We start from the raw sequence: 20,685 nt of genomic DNA, 5'->3' as shown, positions 1-20,685 counted from the left end.
ATACCCTCATACATAATAGAATCCACTCTTGAAATATTGCAATCCCACCAATCGTAAAACACTGAAATCTTGAAATTGTTAAGTCCATTGAATTCTGAATGGGATATGAAAATCTTCTTTGTTCATTTGAAGTTCACTATATCTTATTCTATGCCATGTTACTACCAATGTTATCAGAACCGAATTGTTGACCAAACTAGTAGACCCCTCGAATTGGGAATTGGTTAGAATTGGACCAGAACTTGTAAAAAAAACTGGACCAAAAAGCCGATTAACCAAAAATACATAAAATATTCAAATTTTAAATAAAAACATATATATTCATGTGCATCGATATGAATCCAAACCATTTATACACAAATAAGCAAAGGCTCTCATTTATATAACATGTAAGGGTGCACATGACCAAAACAGCATTGAGTGCAATCCATATCTGAACCAAAAATACATCAACAAAGAAGTGCTAGATGGTCTCTAGCATCCAAAAAATCATGCTACAACAAATACCAACATATCATCAAAATCATTGCTGATATTGGGATCTTCGTCATCAATATCACGAGGAGTTGCAACTTCAGCTATGGTGGATGACTATTCCACCAAGTTCGACAAGGAGAATTCTTTGGTGGTTAGTCTTGCCATGAGTGTCACCCCTCTAGTGTTTGGTACATTGACAGTGGAGCTTCAAGTCACATGACAGGTGTCAGGGACCATTTTATAGGTCCTACAAAGAAGGGTGTAGATCTAGAGGTGGTACTTGGGGATGGCTCTATAGTGAGGGATGTTGTATTGGGATGATATCCTTCAAAGGGAGTCACAACCTCCCTTGGAAGTGACATAGGGTCTATATGTTCCAGGGATGAAGAAGAACATGATATTGGTGTTCTTGAGGACAAGGGATATGAGGTGGTGTTTCGAGATGGACATTTTCTTATGTATCCTAGGCGATCTATTATCACTTCTGCCAAAGTGATTGGAGTCCGCCTGTTAGTTTTTGTAGCATCGAATGTGTTCTAGCCTTGAAATTTGGTGGAGAGGCTAGAATACACGAGATCTCCAAAACCCAAAAATCATTTATGAAAATCTTCTTAGAAATGACTTAATTAGATTAGTAACCAATTTTAAATATTTCCTAAGTCTAAACTTAGGGAATATGGTTAATTAATCAGTATTAATTAAATCAAGGTGTGAATAGTCTAGAAACTCACACAAATGGACTTCAAGATGATCCTAGCCATCGATTAAGATTTAATCTTGGCCGTTGGAGTCCCAGCAGAGGATTATACGAAGAAGTCGATATACACTTGGAGAAGACACTTGAGTAGTTCGATTTCCAGAGTAGCAGTAGCCGAAGAGAGAGCTAGAGAGATCGAAGTAGTGAGAAAGGGGTAGAGACAGTGAAGCCGGAGGAAGGTTTCTAGATCCAGTGAGTGCTTTTACAGAGAGGCAGAAGAGCCAAAAAGAGGCTGACGCGGGGGCAACACATAATCCTCTAGAGGTAGTTTTGATTCCGCTAGGCCAATACGAGTTTTAGTGCTAGAAGCTAGACAGAGGTTCCAGAGGCCAGGAGAGACATTTTCCTAGACAACAAAAAACCATACAGCCCTAGGAGAAGCTGGTTTGAATTGAGTGTAGAAGGGATTGCGCTAGTGTGACGTAGTAGCTACACAGATCTAGTTTGGACAGCTCACTTGGAGCCGAGGTTAGAGCCCGGATTTGCCAGTGGAGTGAGGAGATTCCTTTACTAGATTTGTCCAGTATTTCTCTGTAGGATTGCCAGTTTTGGCATCCAGTTGTACTAAGATTATTTCACTACTGCTTGATAATAAAAGCCTCAGCTGCTGTACTAGTTTTCCTAAGTTGGGTTTTTCCGGGGACTTCTGTCTTAAAATAGTTGTGTTAATTATATGTGTGCTAGCATTTCTCAGTTTCCAGCGCATTATTTTTCCGCAGTATTTTATTTGTGAAGGCTGTAGTGTGTTTATTTTGATATTCGCTGTAGCAGATAAATTGTTAAATTAATTAACAATTAGGAGAAATAATACCAGTTGCTGCAATAGGATTCCAGTTTTGAATTTTCACACCACCATGGGAAACTCTACATGTTCATGTTTCAGCCTACTAGAGTGTTGGCTTCAACCACCAACAGCAGCGATTTGTGTGAGTTGTGGCAGAGCAGGGGGGCTCTAAGAGTATGAGGGAGATTGTCACAGTGTAATATTCCCACTGGCAATTGACCCAAAATACCACTGGGTTTCTGAATATGACTGAGTTTTTCTAGTGAATGCTTTTGTCAAAAAGTTTGTGAAAGGACTGCAGGTGTATTTTTTTCTTGTTTGTTCATCAAAAGTAATTACCCAGGTCCATGTAAATGCTCATATAACAGCACAACACACTATTTCTTACTGAAATATCAAATATGGATACTACAGCAATTGAACATTTATATATTCCATTACAAATAACCCAGAAATATGTATATCAGCAAGGATGCAAACTTTACACAGTTATTTATTCAAAAGGACAGTGCACAAAATTAAAGGAACCTAGCCATTAACAGTGGCTATATGTTTCAGCTCCACAGTACTAGATTTCCACACTGAGCCAGCAATGAAGTCACACTGGAAACTCTATGCAAAGACTGATATACACACCGGAGTTTAGGCTTGATGATGGAGTTTATAGATGTATCTTATGCTGAAGTAACATGCCCAAATGTGCAGACATAATTTGTCCTTAGAGGAGTGCCCACAGATGTATATAAACTCGACACTTTTGTGGTTACTTTGGCACCCTTCTAGCAGAGAAGAACTTGGCCACCCAAGAGACTTCAATAACAGTCACAAATGAGAAAAACCAGAGTGCTGCGGCAATAGCTGAAGGGTCTCCTGGCAACGAGTTTTGAACCTCTGGCAAAAGCAGCAATAATGCCCACTTTCGGACCCCTGTAAATGAGCAGCAATACTACCCAACTCATCCTTTGATAGCTGAAGAATTCGGCCTTCTAAATGCTACTCAAATCTGACTGCTAAGAAGAATGAATGCATCCCTCAGTTGTGGAATTTTGCCACTGAAAAATAAAGGTACTTGGCCTTCTATATATATATCAGAGATGTGATCTTCCAGCCTTTACAATTAATTGCCAAATTCAACCTTCAGATTTAACAAAAAATTGATTGCCATGAAAAGCAGCTTGCACAGAAATTAGGTTGTACTGAACAATGCAGCCCTGTACTGGAGAATTTCGGCCCACCAACTATTCTTGATTCGCTGGGAATTTTTGAGAACTCGGCCTCTTCTTATAAATGAATTCGGCCCCCTTTTTACTTCTAATATTCACCACAAATGCTGAAGCAAATTCACTCTCCTATCTTGGAAAGGAAATTCTGAAAATGATACTAATGATCTGGCATTTGGTACAATGGAAATCCCAGCTTGACATATGGAATATTGGCAAGCAATTCGATCTCCACTTCAGGAGTAAACTCAGGTTATTCTTCGCTTCTTCTTTAGTGTTTACCCTCAGTCTTGATCAATGAAATTCGTCCACCTTAGATTTGGCACAATAACTGACAAATTCGGACTTCATCAGTGACCTAATTCGGCCTCACTTCTTGAAAGTAACTCGACCTTCTTGGGCAACTTGATCTCTTGAATTTTTGTCCTGCAAAATTAGAAATTCCTCCCAACCCGTGCAACAATGAGTAGCAATAAATCCAACAATAAAATTGCCACCTAGGGTGGCAAGAAAGTCCACTGAAATTGGAAGAGACTAGATAGAGTTGTTGAGAAATCCAGGGCATTGAGATTAGGTGATTTTTCTTCTATTGATAACTGCTTGTGAATGCTTTTTACTTCTTAGATTAGGATCTTCTTTTACTTATGTTATTATAGTGTTATTCTTCATCAAACAACTACCAATGCATAAACCATAAAGAGACAAGAGACACAGAATATAGGCTATCAACCAGGGCCAAAACCTCTCCCACTTGAGAGGAAAACCTGAACAAATTCTTTTTCTTATAGAGACTCCAATTGACGAATACCAAGACCAAGACCCTAGACCTTGCCACTCCAAGACCAAGACACAAGTCCCCTTTCACTGCTTTTCTTTCGTGCCAAAGTCAACACTTGATCCACTTGCTTGTCTTCTTTGTACCTCAGCTATACTTCAGATTTTCGGTTCTTGGTTCAGCACTGCACTCCTTGTCTCTATTTCAGAAACCCTAGCACATGGGTTTGGCCAACTTTAACCCTTTATCTTCCTCGCTCTAGAGAGAGACTTTCTTCCTTCAACTCGACTACCTTTTGGCTTGACTTCTCCCTGAATTCGGTGTCTTGGAGGTCTGCAATATTTTCAGCCTTTCCTGCAGCAGATGATCCTTATCTCCTTCGCATGTGTGACAGTAAAACAGCCCTAAAACAGACCTGAAACACGTTCGCTCTTCCTTCTTCTCGCTGGCTATGAGGCTCTCTTCTGGATGATTCTCACACTTCCTTACTGCAAACTTCTTCACCAAAATTCTGTTTCTGAAATGAAGCCGAGCTGCCCTATTTATAGTTTTTGCCCATTATAATAAGCCGACTTGTCCTGCAGCAGATGATCCTTATCTCCTTCGCATGTGTGACAGTAAAGCAGCCCTAAAACAGACCTGAAACACCTTTGCTCTTCCTTCCTTCTTCTCGCTGGCTATGAGGCTCTCTTCTAGATGATTTTCGCACTTCCTTACTGCAAACTTCTTCACCAAAATTCTGTTTCTGAAATGAAGCCAAGCTTCCCTATTTATAGTTGTTGCCCATGATAATAAGCCGACTTGACAGTGAGTTAGGCTGACGTGTCTTTTGGAGAGGTTTCATCACTTTATTTAAAGCCGACTTGCTAGGAGATGCTTGTGCTAGACATGGAGGGCTATTTGACACTTTCATTCACTCATATACAAATGTAACATGCTCATATACAAATGTAACATGCCCAAGAAGGGTCCTTCATACATGACAGTGACTCTCTTTGACTTTATGACCAATCCTAAGGGATTACAATGGGAGCCATTACTAAAAATAAAATTCCTTGCTCATGAAACCCATGAGACAAGCATTACAAAAAATAATTTTATTTTTCTACTTTACATAAATTACGTAAAATCACATTTACACATGTCATTATGAAGACCGAACCTAGTTACACTTTTCAACAAGAGTGGCAAGGATCCACTGAAACTAGGGTGATGAATTTCACTTGAAACCCTTGATCTGAAACTCACTTGAGTTTCTCTTCAATACCAATGAGAGATGATCAGCTAGAATAGACTGATCAACAAATGAGTCCACCCTCCTTTTGTAATTTCTCCCTACGCTTCTATACTCTTTTTAATATTATTTTATTGGTGGGGGCCATTTTCCACTAAGTGACTTTTGCTGCCATTTTTAGTTAAATAATATTTTACTGCCTTTTCCTAATAAAATAAACCTCCCTTTCCTAATAAAATAATATTTGCCCTCTTTTAATTAATATCATCAAAATTGGGCAAACTCCTTAGTAATTTCTGCACTCACAAAATTAGGGACATTACACATAGGATTTCGAGAGTTTAGTACAGAGCAACATGATGTGTGCTTTGGGAAAGTACACCAAGACAACTTTCTCAAGCAGTGATAGCAGGGCAGTTAGGATACTTGAATTGATTCACTTTGATTTGTGTGGTTCGATGTCTTCCGTATCATTAAGAATATGTGAGTACAATGTCACTTTCATTGATGACAACTCCAAGAAGACCTGGATCTAATTCATGTAGACTATTGATGAGGTCTTCAAGAAGTTCCAAGAGTTTAAAGTTGTTGTGGAGAACTAGACAGGGAAGAAGATCAAGGTCTTGAGGTCTAAAAATGGGGGTGAGTATACCTCTGAAGAGATGAGGGATCTCTGTGTTAAAGCGAACATCAAGAGGGAGTGGATAGTTCCTTACACCTCACAACAAAATGGGTTTGCAAAGATGAAGAATAGGGCCATAGTTGGTGCAGCGAGAGTCGTGCTCCATGATCAAGGGCTACCATTCCTTTTATGGGATGAGGCATGCAACACTGTAGTGTAATTGCAGAATAGGAGTCCACACAGGGTGCTGGAGAACAAGACTCCTGAGGAGGTTTTTTCTAGGAAAAAGCTCGAGATTGGGCACTTTAGGATTTTTGGGCGCCTGGCTTATTCACTTATCCCTGAGGAGCATAGGACAAACTTAGAACCCACAACTGAGAAGGGAATTTTTGTGGGGTATAACGAGACCTCTAAGGCCTACCACATATATATCTTGCGTAAAAGAAGGTTGTTTTGAGGTGGGATGTGAGATTTGAGGAGAGATCCTTGATGAGGTCAAGAGATATGGATCTGGTAGAGCAGTGAACTCCTCAGTAGGGGAGTATACCATAGGTTATGGGACCATCAAGTATAGGTTCACAAGGATTTGGAGGGTCGTAGGCTTCCAAGGTGACACGTTCACATGTTACAGGGACACATGGCATATGATCCCTAAGTACAGGTACACAGTAGATCATAGGGGCATCATCATTAAGGGTATCGATTATAGAGGATGATATACCCATCCCAGTATAGCAGGCTACTTTAGGGAAGGGAAGCCTAAATGGCTTCGTGATACCTTGCAAGAAGCCCAAGAGACAATGGGAGAGTTCAAGTGGTCAGTGAGGGAGAGCAATCCACCAGAGCGATTTGATGGCTATTTGGCTATGGTGAGTAGCGTTATGGAGACCAAACCATTATTTATGAGGAGGCCATGGTGGAAGACTATGCTTCCATCACGAAGAATGATGCATGGTAGATAGTGTCGAGACTTGAGTGGAAGTAAGTAGCGAATTCCAAGTGTCTACAAGATCAAGCATGCTGTAGATGGTAGCATTGAGAAGTTCAAAGCTCGATTTGTGGTACAGGGGTTCTCATAGTTAGAGGGAATTAACTATGATGAGACCTTAACATGATTGGCTCGATACAATTCGCTCTGAGCAATGATCTCCATTGCAACAAAGATGGGTTGGAAGATCCACCAGATGGATGTGAAGACTGCTTTTCTCAATGGGATTATATATGAGGAGGTATATATCGAGCAACCACAGGGCTTTAAGGTGCATGGGTGGGAGTCCCATGTATGCAGGTTGAAGAAGGATTTGTGTGGGTTGAAGCAGGCAACGAGAGCGTGGTATTCACAGATTCATTCCTACTTGCAGCAAATGGATTTCGAGAAGAGGGATGCAAATTCAAACCTATAGTAAGGTGTGTTTGTCGAGGATCCACTCATTCTTGTATTATATGTAGATGATCTGTTTATTACAGGAGAGACAAAACTCATTGAACACTATAGGAGAGACCTTGCTTCAGAGTTTGAGATGATCGATATAGGACTGTTGGACTATTTTATGGGGTTGGAGGTTTGGCAAGAGGATGGGCATATCTTCTTGGGATAGGGAAAGTACGTAGGAGACATATTTAGGATATTTCATATGGAGGACTGCAGACTCATGGCCATGATTAACAACTAGAAGAAGCTACCTACTTTTGATTTCGATTTGGTAGATCCCACTTTATATCGCCAGTTGATCAGTTCGTTGATGTATTTGGTCAATAATAGGCCAAATATTTGTTTCGCAATCAATGCATTGAGTCAATTCATGGTGGAGCCTAGGAGGGTGCATTGGGTGGCTGTGAAACATGTGTTGCAGTACCTGTAGGGTACGATGGATTATGGACTAGACTATATCTTAGGTTCATTGGCTACACAGACTTGGATTGGGCAGGCAGTGCTAGTGATAAGAAGAGCACATCAGGATGTTGTTTCATGTTGGGTTCCGCTGTAGTGTCATGGTTCAACAGGAAAGAGTTTAGCGACACTCAGTTCTGCAAAGTCAACGTATATGGTAGCTAGTCAGTGCCGCTGTGAGGCCCTTCGGCTTCACAAGATGTTGTATGGCTTATTTGGTCAACAATTGAGACCAACAATGATCTACTACGATAATCAAAGTTGTATCAAACTCACAGAGAATCCAATATTTCATGACAGGTCAAACCATATCGAGATCAGATACCACTTCATATGGGATTATGTTAGACAGTAGCACTGAAGCTAGAGTATATATTTACTGATGAGTGGGTGGCCGACATTCTTACCAAGTCCTTGCCAAGGGGCAAGCATGTTTACTTCAAAGACAAGATGGTAGTGGTGAGAAACACATTTTTGGGTAAGAGGGAGTGTTCAAAAAGGAGTACCAAGGAAAAGTGTTCCTAAGTCTTGGTGTCTAGCCTAGGAAAGAGTGTCCTAATGTGACCCCCTTTACTTAACTTTATGGGAAATAAAGTTAAAGTGAGTTTATAAGTCATAAAGTGACTTTAAGAGAACTGAAGTCATAAAGTGACTTTAAGAGAAATAAAGTCATAAAGTGACTTTATAAACATAAAGTCATAAAGTACCTTTTGAGTAATTAATGAAAAGGGGACTAAGGGGAAAAGGTGTCTCATGGGTCAATGAGAGATTAGATCTCCACCCTTGATCTAATTGGCTAAGATCTAATCTCAGCCATTAGATCTTAGGGTTAGATCTCACTTCTTAATGAGAGAACAAAAGGGAAAGAGGAAATGGGAGAAGGCACCATTTTGCACATTTCTTCATGAGAGTTGGAGAAGATAAGAAAAAGAGGCTGAGAGGCAAAAGTAGCAGCAGAAGAACAACAGGTACATCAACAAGATTTCCAAGGCAGAGTCTGGCACAAATTTCGAAAAGCTCAACACATTTATTGTTGGAGCCTATGTATTGAAATCAAGGGTCTGACAAGCATTAAATGCTTTCAAACAAAGGCGCGGATTTTGAGGAAACCTGGAACACATTTTTTGAGGCTGACTTAGTGCAGATTGTTGAGGCATCCTGAGTAGAATTTCCTGGGTCTATCGACACAAATTTTAAGGCAGCATGAGTGAATTTTTTAGGGTCTATTAGCATAGATTTTGAGGTACTTGTAGGCACGAATTTCTAGACTGTCTAAACAGAACTTCGAGGGGCTGTAAAAGATGAATTTCAAGGCAAACAATACACAGATATCAAAGCCGTGTCAGAAAATTCACAGAGAAAATTCAACACATTCATTGAGGAAATTCTGGGAACGAATTTCAAGGGAGATATGTGAATTTAACGCTGTTATTTTCATGCTGTAAATTCTTTGATAAAGAAATGAAATAATCCTCTCTCACTGGTTTTCCCTTTGAGGTTTTTCCATTGTCATTGGACCAAAAAATCATTGTGTTAAAATTTGTGTGGCTGTTAACAAGGTTACTTGGGAGCGGGAGCGGAAGCGGTGTGGGAGCGACATTTTCAGAAGCTCCTGGTTTGAGAGCGAATTTTTATATAATATATATTCTTTTATATTTTGATGCATATAGGTCAACGAAAGCATTTAGAATGATGAATTAGATATAAAAAGCATAAAAACATACATTGAACCATATAACATCAATCATCTAGAAGTTATAGTCTTCATCAACCATGCCTACAAGTTAGTAACATACAACATATTGAGTCTCATGATTCATCAATCTTAAAGTTTCAAGCTTTCAAAATTTAATATATAACATTTATCGTCATTGATCACCAAAATTGTACTTGTAAGATAAGTGTAACCATTACAACAAAGAATATCTAACATGAAATGAAATGAAATGAAACAACTTTCAACTTTCACAAAGCATCATATTCATAATTCATTACCAATGAGTTATAATTGCCAACTTCAAACTTCAAACTTAAATTGTCATATATTGTTTACAAAAAATATCATAATAAATATGAAAAAGTCAACAATTATTAAAACTACTAGAAACTAAAAAAGACAAGTAAATCTATTATCTATTGCTAATTCTTGGGCCTCTTGCCACGAGAAATGTCTAATTTTTGAGCAGGTCGTGGTATTGGTGGTCTTCTAGGAGTCTCCTCCCGCATAGTCGCACGACCAAAACCAGAAGGCACATGCCCTCCACGTGAGGATGTAGATGGAGGCGACAACAACAAAGGAACAATAGTTGGAACTCGAGCACTGGCACTGCTACTGGATGGTGGGGGTGGCATGGTTGTTGTTGCTTCATCATCATCTCTCAAAAGTTCTGCTTCTAATTCTTCAAGATGTATAGTGCCATCCTCCAGCTTATCGTTCTCTGGGTGGTTGCCCCAAATTTTATATGTTGGATCTTCATAAGCCCGATCACAATAACGACTCAACAACCTCAAGTTGTAGTGCACATAAACCAAGCTTTCTGCCCTGTTTTCATTGAGTCTGTTTCTTCTCACATGATGTATGAAACTGTAGGTGCTTCAACACCTATTTGTAGAAGAAGTATTTACAACCTGTGAGAGAACTTTTTTTGGCAATTTTGGCAAAAGTCCCATGCCGCCATATGCTTCCCACCATGTGAGAGCATCAAATCTGTCTCTATCTTCCATTGCATGCAAAGAACCAAACAAACCAATGTGAAAATTCGGAAACCCCATAATCCTATTGCAACAACTGATAATGTCTTTATCTTCCATTGCATGCAAAGAACCAAACAAACCAATGTGAAAATTCGGAAACCCCGGAATCCTACTACAGCAACTAATAATGTTTCTTCTTTTTGTTAAAGTAACTGAACAAATTATTTGCAGTTTCCTATGGAAAATATCGAAACATATACACTGTAGCCTTCAAAAAATAAATACTACGGACAAAATAAAAACACTGGAAGAATAAACACACACACACACTATTACACCGTTATTTTTGGACCAATGTCCCCGGAGAGAAACCAACTTGGGAAAACCTGTGCAACAACTGAGGGTTTTATTATTATGCAGTAGTAAATCTGAGTACAAATCCATGGAAGCTCAAATCTAGCTTTCCATATAGAGAAAATGATTGACATAAGTCTAGTGAGAAAAATCTCACTCCCATCGGTGATCTGACATTGACCTTAGCTCAAGACGAGCTGCTCCTTGCTGCCTCTGCATCACTCTATGCAAATCTGTGTCACCCAACTCGGACCAAGATCAATTGCTACTCTGGAAACTTGATCTTCTTGGCCTCCGGGCTCCCACTCCGACTCTTGCCACTAAATTTCGACTTCTTCTCGACAAAATACAGATCTCCCTCTACAACTCTGCGTTGCCTCTCTGCACTGCGTCATCCTCTCTGTGGAGTTTTTTTGTCTCTCTACTATGCACTCATCGGACTGAAAAAACTTCCTTCCGACCTTACTATCCTTGCCCCTCTCTCACTGCTTCGAAACTATTGAATCACCTCCGACAACACACAATTGCTACTCTGGAGTTTGATTTCCCAGCAATATCGAATTCCTTGCTCCTCAAGTGTGTTCTCCAACCCCCATCAAATTTCTTCTTATAATCTCTCGTTGAGGCTTCAACAACCAAGATTAAAACATAATCGATGGCTAAGATTAACTAGAAATCAATCCAAGTCTTCTTCTAGAAGATTCTCACCATGACTTAATTAATACCCTTTAATTAATCAATTTTCCTAAGTTTAGACTTAGGTACCATTAAAAAAATAATTATTTTAATTAAGTTGTCTCTAGGTGGAATTTCCATAAACGATTTCTGGGTTTTGGAGAATACATGTATTCTAGCCTCTCCACAAAGTTTTGTGGCTAGAACACATCCGATGCTACAAAAACTAACACTCCCTCTTAGCAAGGAATGTGTTCTAGCGCTGCAACCCACTGAAGCAACACCCTGTCTCTGCACCACCCCTTGTCACGCTGCTGATGTCTCGCTACTTCTGCCCACCAACTACGACGCAACTTTGATATGCACTGCATCTATGTTGCTGCTGAGCTTGCTGTACTGCTGCCAACACTGCATCTGTACTGCAACTCCCTCTCCAGTGCTGCTACTGCAACTGCAAAAACTGCAACAGAAAAAGATCCAAAATATTGAACCAACTGTGGTCAGTATGATGCATCTGTCACTTGAGTCCTGACTGCTGTTAGCCTTTGCACTGTCATTGAAGCCTTTGCGCTGCTGCTGACTCTGCTTTTGCCAACTGCACTACTGCCAACTCTGCATTGTGTTGCCTATTATCTGACCGCTATTAGCTATTGCATCTGTCACTCTGGCACCTGACTGCACTAACTGCCATTGGTCCATCCTACTACTGCATACTATGGGCTCCTGTAGTAAGGTATTGATTCATGAGGTGGACCTCCTCAAGAATCTTGCCCATCTTGTAGCTCTCTGGGGCTACAAAACCAAATCACCCCACCTCACTCTTGGAGGTATCTCGGTGATCATGGCAAACTCTTCCTCCAATCTGGAGGACAACCTGTCGATCTCTGCGGATGCAGCCTGTTGATCCTGCTTCTCCTCCTTGTCCTTCTTTCTGAGAGGACATTGGGTGTTATAGTGACCAAGCTCATCACATCTGAAGCATTTCACTTTGGAAATGTCCTTCCTCCTACGCTGCTCCTGCTGTCCCTGCGATGCGAGGGCTGCATTCTCCTCTTCCTTTACTTGCTTCGTCAGATTACTGCTGCTGCTACCACTGATGGTGCTCTTCACCAAATCTCACCTCATCTCCTCTTGCGATAGATTGACCCACATATGATCCCAATTTGGCAGTTTTTCTCTGCCCAGAATACTTTGGACGAAAACTTGCCATTCGTCGGAAACACTATTCAGAGCTAACCACACCAATTTTGTAGGCTGGGGCGCTGACCCCACTAGAGACAGCTGGTCTCGGACATCTTGAAGCCTAGTAAGGAAGGGGTTTATATACTCCCATTTTTGCATCCTCGTGCATCTCAACTTCCGCTCAAGATACATCTTCCATTGCTCGGAAGATCCTTCGTACAACGTAGCAAGTGCCTCCCACATCTGCCGCGCAGTATCTTTGCGAGCTATGTGAGATACCACGTGATCCTGAAACCCATCGAGAATCAGCCTCTTTGCTTTCACCATCTCCTTCTTGTATTTCTTAGTTGGATTTGCATCTGCGGGTACAACTACCACACTATCGATGTAAGTCTTGAGATCATGTTCATCTAGAAGGCAAGAAATTCTAGCTTTCTAGATCACATAGTTGGAGGCTCCCTCCAACCGATCTTGATCTCTCAACCCTGTTGATGCCATCCCTCCAAAAAATGTCGAATTCCTCCTCTTCTCCTCTGAGCAGCTACTGCCTAGCTATTCACACTCCTTTTGGAGTGAGAAACTCTGCACATAAGTACTGTTGCTCTACTAGAAAAATTCGAACTTCTAGGCTAGAAGTCCCCCTGAGCAAATAATTCCCTTAGTGTGTGCTCTTCCTTCCTCCTGACGCTATTTTTCACTAGCAACCTGCTGCAAAATATTTGCATCCCAGCTGAAGATATGCTCTACAAGGAAACTGTTGCTACTCCCTCTGCCTCTGGCAATGTTCGATCTGGAAAATTTAGTTTCTCTGTCGTCTCACTCAGAGATAAATTTTCCTCAAAAAAACTTACCCTCTTGGCCCAAGGGACTGCGCTGCCTTAGAGGGTTTCGAACTGCTGCCTTTGCAAAGATTCGAATTACCTCCTTCCTTCTGGGCCGAGCTCTCCGGCTTACAATCTGTGCTCTGATACCATTTGAAAATTCGAAAACCCCAGAATTCTACTGCAACAACTGATAATGTTTCTTCTATTTGTTAAATTAATTGAACAAATTATTTGCACTTTCCTATGCCAAATATCGAAACTTATACGCTGCAGCCTTCACAAAATAAATAGTGCGGAAGAAATGAAAACATTGGAATAATAGATACACACACACAATATTACAGAGTTATTTTTGGACCAATGTCCCCTGAGAAACCCAACTTGGGAAAATTGGTGTAGTAGTTGAGGATTTTATAATTATGCAGTAGTAAATAGGGGTACAAATCAATGGAAGCTCAAATCTAGCTTTCCATACAGAGAAAATGACTGAAAAAAGTCTAGTGAGAAAAATCTCACTTCCACCGTTGATCCGGTACTGACCTTATCTCAAGATGAGCTGCTCCTTGTTGCCTCTGCACTGCCTCTATGTCACTCTACACAGAACTGTGTCACCCAGCTCGGACCAACGTCTCTGTCACTTTGCTGATCAACTGCTACTTTGGAAACTTGCTCTTCCTGGCCTTCGGGTTGCCACTCCGGCTCCTGCCAATTTTGGTTTCTCCTTAACAAATTACGGATCTCCCTCTGAAGCTCTGCGCTGCCTCTTTGCACTGCATCAACCTCTCTATGGAGTTCTCTATCTCTCTTTTATGCACTCATCGGACTGGAAAAACTTCCATCCGGCCTCACTATCCCTACTCCTCTCTCACTGCTTTAAAACTATTGAATCACCTCCGACAACACAATTGCTACTCTGGAGTTCAATTATCCACCAATATCGAATTCCTTGCTCCTCACGTGTGTTCTCCAATCCCCATCGATTTTCTTCTTATAATCTCTCGTTGAGGCTTCAACGGCCAAGATTAAAACAGAATTGATGGCTAAGATTAAGTAGAAATCGATCCAAACCTTCTTCTAGAAGATTCTCACCATGACTTAATTAATACCTTTTAATTCATCAATTTTCCTAAGTTTAGACTTTTAGGTACCATTAAAAAAAGATTAATTATTTTAATTAAGTCGTCTCTAGGTGGAATTTCCAGAAACGATTTCTGGGTTTTGGAGAATACATGTATTCTAGCCTTTCCACACAGTTTCGTGGCTAGAACACATCTGATACTACAAAAAATAACAACCAGTGCAACTGAAGTATCTACCTAATTCAAGACGCAGATTAGCACGCTCCTCCCTATCAGGGACTAGCTTGTCTAATGCTTTCATATATCCCTCTTGTACCTCTGGATCTATATGGGGTTTGGTCCTAACCCCACCCCCAGGTGCAGGTTGGCCCAACCAAGATGGAGAGTAGTATTTTGGCATAAGGATATACGCAAGGCATGTAGTGGAACATTAATTTTATTCCACCGTGTACGCACACAATTGTGAATAATTGTATACAAGTTGGATCATCTTCCTGAACAAAATCTTTTATTTGCCCCAACATGGTATCCATATGCTCATACACCTCCCCAATCACTGGTTTATTTGTATCTCCAAAACGAAGCATACTATAAATGGGCTTAGTGAATTGTAATACTTGCCTCACATGTGCCGAAAAGAGACCATCAAGAGCAGTCTCCTCCAGCTGTTCAAAACCTTGCTTGTCAGCTACATTTGTAGCCTTGCCCTTTAATACTTGCTAGTGTGGGCTTGATTCCATGCTAGCTAATGACTCTCATACCTTCAAAAGGTGCCTGAAGGTTAGGTAACAACTAGCAAATCTAGTCTTCGCAATCTTCAACGACTGCAATCTTGAGTGACTGCGGAAAAGCCCATGGGTATTGCTATGATTTGTAATAAATTTTATCTTTTGCTTGCCTCTCTTGTACAAATCACCAATCCATTTGTATTGTTGATTTTTGTTCTTAATAATATCATGCATCAAAAGGTTCATTGTGTGAACCAAACACCTAGACCAAAATATGTTGGGCTATTTATCCTCAATAATTGCTCCCATTGCCTTACAATTAGCAACATTATCAGTGATGAGTTGGATGATATTGTATGGCCTAATACGTTCAATTGTTTCTACTAATGGTTCTGCAATGTTGATGTTGGTCTTGAACTTCTCTGAGTAATCATATGCTGAAAGGAAGATGGCACCACTAACAAACACAACAAGAACACTTATCAATGGCTTGCCTTTTACATTTGTCCATCCATCAGATACAATGGACACACCATGCTCAGTCCAAGAATTTGTCGTTCTACTCAAAGAATGTGATATTTTTGTTTTTTCATGATTAAGTCCAACGGTTCTGGCCCTGTATTACTCAGGGCTCTTGTATCTTTTGGGGACATAATTTATGGGAGAAACCATTTTATGCCAATAAGGTGAGCGAAGAACATTGAATGGTATCCCACATGCATAGAGACACCGATAAATTTTTGAATCCACATCATTCCTACTCCCTTCGTCAAGGAAATCTGATATGGTTCTACGCCTTAAAGATATGTTTGTTCTTGTGTATCCATATCCACTGCCATGGGAGGATGCTGAAGGAGTTCTTTGTGCATGTGATTGTGAGGTATGTTCAAAGAAACCCTTTGATTTTTTAGATTTGTATTGGGCTTCCTCCTCTTCACCTATGTATTTGGCTCTTTCTGTTGCTAACAAACTTACACAAGCTTTGATTCCTATTGGTTTATCTCCATCCCATGGCCTTTTGCCACAGAGGTGCCTTATGGCACGGGTGTATAACCTGTGTAAATTTTGTTGCAATGGTTGCATGTAAATTTAGTGGTTCCACCCCCTTTCCCTGCTTCAGACCTTGTAACATATTTCCACAATGGGGTTGGTCTTGTTTAGTTTTTAGGGCCTCATCATGTCCACTCTCTTCCTCTTCACCAAGGTACTCCTCTCCAGGGTTTTCATCCAATCCACTATAACCCGCTTCTTCATCATGATCAACCCTCCTTCTACTCTCCAACACCATAATAACCAAAAAAGGAACCAACAAGAAGAAAATACCAAGCCATATAACCATGATGTTTGAAGTTTTGATTTTGCAAAAAAATGGAGGAATGGGAATGTGAAATAGAGATTTTTATTTATTTATTATTACTATTATTATTTTTATTTAGCAATGAACATAAAAAAACAAAAATGCTAGATTAGAGTGTAGATCCTACCTCTTTGGCCTTCAATCCCAAGCTCCAATCTCCCTTGCAAGCTCCTCAAGCTCCTCTAAGCTCCTCTCTGTTGCTCTCTCTAAGCTCCAAACTCTTTGTTGCTCTCTCCAGTTTAGACAAATGGGTGAATAATGGGAGGGGAGAGGGTCTTTTTAACCTTTTCCCCCTCCCCTCCCTTTCCTCTCCCTCTCCGTTTGCTGGTCGTCACCTCCCTCTCTCTGCCATGCAACCTTTTTCAGTGCCGATGAGAGCACTTTTTTAAGAGGGAGAGTGGTTGGGAGCGATCGCCCCCCTCTTAAAAAATCGCTCCTCGAGAGAAGGGGAAGGCTCAAGGAGCGATCGCTCCCGACCACTCCCCTAATCGCTCCTTAAAAAATAGGGAGAATTTTTTTTTAAAGGGAGCACGCTCCCAAAGTAGCCCCCTACAAGCTCCCGAGTAGAGCACAAATTGGGAGCAGATTCGGGGGGGGGGGAGGGTGCTCCCCTACAACCCTGGCTGTTAGTATTTTTCTAAGAAAAAATTAAAAGTGCACAATGTTGAATTTTGTAGCTATGGTCGGTATTCATAATTGATATTTTAGCTGTCCAAATATATGTAAGACATGTTCTTCATGCCAACTTCTAAAAGAGGGAATTTCTAAAATATTAAATTTTAGCCTCCAAAATGTAAGGTCGGCCCTCATAAAGATTAAGTTAGCCTAGCCCGGGGAATGTGACCCTTGGGATACTCTTAACCACTATAAATACACTACTACTCTTCCTCAAAAGGGCAAACAATTCAGATCTTTTCTGTTCACCCGTGGGACTCCTCTAAAGCAATAGATCGATACTTTCTAAGGGTAGAACAAAAGTAGATCATCTATGGGAGACGAATTCTAAGCAAGAGGCTGAATTCTGGAGCAAAATGAAATTTTGAGCAGACCTATTTCTTTGTGGAGGGTCAAAAGTTTTGAGGTACAACAAAATGAGTTTATGAGGCTACTTATTGTTGACCTGGTTTGACCTAGGCTTGTTCATGGTTAGTTTGACCTTTGTTTTTACTTGAAAGATTAGATGTATCTCTTGTTGATCTAAACAATTTCTCTAAGGAAAAGGTTGTTGGGTTTTGCCCCATGTGGGTTTTTCTAGGGTATAGTATCTTGTGTTTCTTGTTTGGCTATCTCTTTATGATCCTACTGTCTATTGTTGAAGATATTTTGTGTAATTGCTTAATGATCAATGTGAATATGAAAGGATTTAATGTAAATATCATTAGAAGTAATTATCAGCTAGAAGACCTTTGAAAAAGCATGGCATCAGAGCGAGGTTAAAAGAGTAGTCTTGTCAAGTCTTGAAGAAAAGCTAAGATCCTTAATGAGAATCCATAGTCATCTAAGGAAGCTAAGTTAAGGGTCAAAAGATTAGCATTATTCCAGTCGAATATACTAGAGAAGTGTGCAAGTATAGTAGAGGAAGAAAACTCATGAATTTTCCCCATTGAGCATACATATGTGACATCCTGACTGCTACATGTAAGCTAAAAAGTTGCAGATCTGTGATAGAAGACTAAAGGTCGAAGATAGAAGAATAAAATTCTGAATTAAAGAAGAAGGGTTGTTGTGACTTGGTTTTTGGAGAAGTTCCTGATCAAGGGTCTAGGACTTGGAATTCATCAATTAAAGATTCTATAAGAAGAAGAATTCGTTTGGGTTTTCTTCTCAAGCTTGGAGAGGTTTTGGCCCTGGCTTATAGCCTATATCTGGTGTCATTTGTCTCATTGTTCTTTATGGTTTGATAACTGTTTTGATGAAGAAAAATACATAATAATAATCAAGCAAAGAAGAACCTAATTAACAAAGTAAAAATCCTTCACAAACAATTATCATTTCGAGAGAAATCATCTCATTTCTCTGCCCTAGATTTCTCAACAGGGCTAAACTCGATTTTGATTTTACTAAGCAAGAGTTGACTGGGTTTTCCCCTCCTTAGGGGTTTTTCCCTGGCTGAGTGCCTACATCTTGCGTTCTTTTCTTGTGTTTGTGATCTTCATTCATTTGGCATTTATCTTGATGATGAAGAAATGTAATAATAACAAAAGGAAGTAATATAACATCTCAAGAACTTGTCAAAAATGATATCTAAGAGAAATCAAGCTGAAAGAAAAGCTCAATCATAGTACCGTAGATTTCTCAACATGGAATCAGAGCTTGGTTCATTTGCATAAGGGTAGGAAGGAGACCACAAGGGCTTCAAGTCATGGCAAAGAAGTTTGGTCATCTAGGAAAGAGCTCCCAGAAAGAAGAAAATCTAAATATTGAGCATTCTAATTACAGTGACTAGGTCACAGACAACAAAGAAATATTAGAAGGATGGTAGCACTGTTTGAAAGGACGAAAAGGCTAAGGAAATAGCCCACTCATGGCCGAGTTTGAATCGAGCCATTTAGAAGAGAATCTGAGCTGTAAAAGAACATACTTCTGGGCATAATTACAAGTCTCTATATCTGTAAACAAAAACAAACCACATACCTGAGCTTATAGGTCGAAGTACCTAGAGGAACCGAATGGCACACTTGTGAGCTTAGTCAAGACAAAGCTCCTTATGGAATAGAGCAAAAATTCTAGTATTGTTTAAGGGTTTTGAAATCACCATCTTAACTAGTTCCTGTACATTTGAAGATTACCACGAGTTCTATCAAGATGACCAAGTATAAGTTTGAAGTATAAAAGAAGTCCTTGAAAACAACAAAGAAAGGAACAAGGACTGAATTGCTTAATAGCTATGGATTCTGCTTGAAAAGGCTGTTACAAAGCTACAGTCACCCAAATTAAAAGATCCGAGACCCCTGCAGAAAAAGGACGAAATTCGGAGTATATGAGATTCGTGCCGCAGTAACCAACTTAGAAGGATCGCAAATGCCTAACATGATGAAGCCTATTTTGAAGTCTAATTCAAAGGAACATAATTTGTCTTTATGAAATTCAAGGAACATATATATCTCTGTCTGCAACAACAAAAGGAGAACCTTGTTTAGCTACTTCTATATATATTCCTCCAACAAAAGATCAATAATGAGTAGTAGAGTTGTCTTTTGAAAAGGAGAGTAAAGAAAGAATTGGGTACACAATCTATCATTGGAGAATGGAAGGTCTTGTTGAGCAAGTATCCCTGAGAAGGAAGCAGTCTAAAACATAACACAAAAGCAAAAAGCATCTAACATTTTGGACCAGTTTGCAGTCCTCATCAAAGTCAAGTAAGTGTTGCTTTTTGTTCTTTATGTCTTTATCATCTAACAATATGTTTTTAGTTTGCTAGAAAGAACAATAAATGGAACATCAAAACAAATGTATCTAATTTTGAGGTATGTATAGCATGTTTTAAGAGTTTAGATACCTATATGATTCTAGGGTTGACTAGTTGTTGATATTTAGGGTTTGTAATGTATGTAATATTGAGGTATGTATAATATGTTTTTAAGAGTTTGGATACCTATATGATTCTAGGGTTGACTAGTTGTTGATATTCAGGGATCGTAGACCCTTGATAGTACATATAAAGAAACCCTTATCATATTTGCTTGTTCCCTCTATGAATCTCTAAATCATGATATCTAAGGTCTATAGGTCTATGACAATTCTTTATGAAAATAGAATTGTATGATATTTAGATGTTGACATAATACCTCTAGAACTAGTTAGAATCCCTTGGAATTCATTAAAGGAAATATATTCTTGGATTTAGAAATGAAAAACCATAGTGTGTTCTTGGTAGTACTTGTCAAGAAATATTGCAGGGATATATTTAGAATGATGACTTGGTAAATGAAATCCTTAAAGCACAAATTGTCAAATAAGGAGATGGACTACGAAGATGCTATCATATTTCAGAGGGAGCCCTTCATTAAGGAAAACTTAGCAGGTTTATAA

General features: G+C 39.7%; 1 protein-coding gene across 1 annotated transcript in view; it reads left to right on the top strand.

The window, feature by feature from the left end:
• LOC149215205 (inositol hexakisphosphate and diphosphoinositol-pentakisphosphate kinase VIP2-like) overlaps positions 1-20,685 on the top strand; it is a 556,818-nt gene that overhangs the window by 252,797 nt on the left and 283,336 nt on the right. The window lies entirely within an intron of this gene.

This window comes from Pinus tabuliformis, chromosome 1_1 (genome assembly GCF_031772625.1).
Source record: "Pinus tabuliformis cultivar Carrire ecotype Pingquan chromosome 1_1, CPIR1, whole genome shotgun sequence".
Lineage (NCBI taxonomy): Eukaryota > Viridiplantae > Streptophyta > Pinopsida > Pinales > Pinaceae > Pinus > Pinus tabuliformis.
This window is presented reverse-complemented; position numbering and strand designations above follow the sequence as displayed.